This window comes from Rhinoderma darwinii, chromosome 1 (genome assembly GCF_050947455.1).
Source record: "Rhinoderma darwinii isolate aRhiDar2 chromosome 1, aRhiDar2.hap1, whole genome shotgun sequence".
NCBI classification, from domain to species: Eukaryota; Metazoa; Chordata; class Amphibia; order Anura; family Rhinodermatidae; genus Rhinoderma; species Rhinoderma darwinii.
The window spans coordinates 648584137-648587363 of record NC_134687.1 but is presented as its reverse complement, the minus strand read 5'-3'; the positions used below and the strand labels follow the sequence as shown (position 1 = coordinate 648587363).

The 3227-nt window shown below is 44.8% G+C and overlaps 1 non-coding gene across 1 annotated transcript; it reads right to left on the bottom strand.

Moving 5' to 3' along the window:
• Window positions 1-877: 877 nt before the first annotated feature.
• TRNAL-CAA (transfer RNA leucine (anticodon CAA)) lies at window positions 878-959 on the bottom strand. Its single transcript has one exon. It is a non-coding gene; the product is annotated as a tRNA-Leu (tRNA).
• Window positions 960-3227: the final 2268 nt, after the last annotated feature.

The window sequence follows — 3227 nt, the reverse complement described above, 5'->3', positions numbered from 1 at the left end:
GCTTTTGATTAGTGAAGGAGACCCTATGAATGTCAAAGAGTATAAGAACTATGTCAGATACAAAGTATTCTGACCTTATTTGGCACAGCTTTAAAACTTAGACATATCCAGTAAGACAGCAGTACCATAGTGGGGGAAGAAGTAAGTTTTTGTCAGCTGTACGATAGTGGAGGAAGAAGTTGAATCATGGAGCTGGGGTAGAGGATTTGGAGATGAAAACCTTCTCTAGGTTTTCCTTAATGTATGAGACATAGCTTCTGTCTCAGGAACAGACAAAGGTTATACCCTGCCCGAGGAGGAGAAGAATTGGTTACCAGGTCAATTTTACCATGTATTTGCATCCCAGCATTTGAAACGCAATCCTACTAGAGATAGGAAGACGTGGAGAGAGCAAGAAGCAGTGGAAATAGGAGGCATATAATGTATGACATCATATTCTACAGGGAGGTGGAGGGGAGATAAACAAGTGTTCATAGAATCACACTAGTCAGAGATAAATACCGGAAGCATGGTCATGTGACTGTATGAGAGACAGACCTTTATCCACTTGTCCAATACAGATTTTACCCTTGCTGCTTTTTTCTGACGTCTTTTGGGAAAATCAGTTCAGGGTCAGGGCTTAAAACGCAGGATCTGGCTTCTGATTAGTGACAGAGCTGTGGGGTAGGGGCTCTATGAGTCTTACAGAAAGAGACAGGTCTGCTATAAGTTTTCTGAGAAGGAGGAAGGAAATTGTTATTTTCCTGGGAAAACTGCAGCATGATTAATTTTAGTTATTTTACTAATAGGTTTATGAGACAGGAAAGGCTCAAAGGGAAACTAAAGGAGTTCATGTTTTTCTGGAATGTTTTTTTTTCTCTCTCTTTATAAAATGCTTTGCTGTGAACAGGATTTGAACCTGTGCGGGGAGACCCCATTGGATTTTGAGTCCAACGCCTTAACCACTCGGCCACCATAGCTTATACTTTGCTGCTTTTCTCGGAAATCTTCTGGGAACTGTAATTCAGGGGCAAGGCCTCAAATATTGGATCAGGCTTTTGATTGGTGAAGGAGACCCTATGAATGTCAATGAGTTTTTATAAGAAGTATGTCAGATACAAAGTAATCTGACCTTATTTAGCACAACTTTAAAGCTTAGATATATCCAGTAACAAGTTTAACAAAAGTATCCACTGCAGGACACGTGGACAAGGGGGAGAATGAGGTGTAATGACCCCTAATATCAGGAGGGAACTTGGGTTCACTAATTGGTTCCTTTTCCCTAAGTAGATCTTCCAGGATTCTAAGAGTCTGTTGATCATCCCTATCTAGGAATAAACTGGTATCAATTCTTCCATGCAAACAAAAAAATATTCTTAATTGCCTCAAAACAATCAAAATTAGATACTGGGGAGAAGGTGAGTAGGGTTTCCAACCTCCACTTCAGAAATTTCTGGACAACAGAGCAAAAAATCACGGACACAATACAAAATGCCAAAATTCCAGGAGTGACTGACCAATCACAGCTCCACTTGTAGCTTTCCCCTGCTAACTTAGGTGATGTTTTCTCTGATTAGTTGTTAATTTTCCCTTTTTGTTCTCCATCCAGCCCAGACCACTGTGACGACTTATTCCAGCCACGACTCGTCTCTGCAGAATTTGACACACAGACATGTTGGTTTCCGCGTCTCTAGCATCCTCCATGCCTATACTCCATCCTCTAAACAAACTCGTAATCCACAGTGTCCCAGACATTAATAATCATTCCTCAGTGCTTGACACAATAAAAGTGCCCCATCAGTAAACGTGCCCCTTTTGTGCCCCCTGTAGATCGTGCCACACACACATCACCCCGTTTTTAGATAGCGCCACAAAGCTTCCCCTTGTAGATAGCTCCACACAGCCACCCCATGTAGATAGCGCCACACAGCCCCTTGTAGATAGCGCTACACAACCCCCTTCTTGCAGATAGCGCTGCACAGCCCCACTTGTAAATAGCTCCACACAGCCCCCCTTGTAAATAGCTCTACACAGCCCCACCTTGTAAATAGCTCCACACAGCCCCCCCTTGTAGATAGTGCCACACAGCCCCCCCCCCCTTGTAAATAGCTCCACACAGCCCCCCTTGTAAATAGCTCCACACAGCCCCCTATTGTAAATAGCTCCACACAGCCCCCTTGTAGATAGGGCCACACAGCTCCCCTTGTAAATAGCGCCACACAGCCCCCCCTTGTAAATAGATCCACACAGCCCCCCCTTGTAGATAGGGCCACACTGCAAAGTGCAAACAGCGGTAGTGGTAGCCTACCATTACCACTCTGCTCTGCCTGACGTGACTCACCGAGGAGGTCATGCGACGGAGGTCCTCTTCTGACTGGGATCAGTGACAGCCCGGGAGTGGACCTCTCCCGTCACTTGACCTGAGTCACCTGACCTCATGTCGCTGACGTGACTTCAAGTGATAGGTCAGGTGACTGGATTGGTCCACTCCTGGCACCAGCCCCACTTGGCAACATATTTCCAGATTCCGCTGTCAAGCGGAATTTGAAAATATGTCAGGCCACAACCTACTATTCCTTTGCACTGCGCATGTACATTTTGGCGCATGCGCAGTGCAAAGTTCCGGGAGAATGGAGAAAACGGTGCTTTTTTCTGCCGGACACTGGGGACAGCAGAAAAAATACCCATTTTTGCGGACTGTCTGTAAATTTACGGACGGTTGGCAACTATGTAAATGAGACCCATACTAAGTACTTCGGTCTGAGCTTGAGATAGAATCACAATAGAAAAGTTAATTACCTTTAGTTGGTCCTTGGTTTCTTGTTCCTGAGATTCATTCCTCCATTTGGAGCTCTGGTTTTTCTCCTTTCTCCATTTTTTGGTCCTGGACCGTGCCCCCAATTGGGGCATTTGCCTAAAAAATGTCCACCGGAGGATTCATCATTTGAAGATGTATAGCCTGAGCGTGATCTCTACCATGCCCTATTAGGGCGTAACTGATTCCATTTGAATACACGATTATTCTGATAATCCGACAGATCACGTTGGAATATTTTTTTTTTCAATTGTTGGATATCTTGTTCCCAATTCTGAAAATCCAATCAGACAACGGGTATACCCTGCCCCGAGGAGGAGTATAATTGGTTACCAGGTCAATGGCACAATGGTACGATCTATTTGCATCCCAGAATTTGAAACGCAATCCTGCCAGAGATACAGAGAGGTGGGGAGAGCAGGAAGCAGTGGAA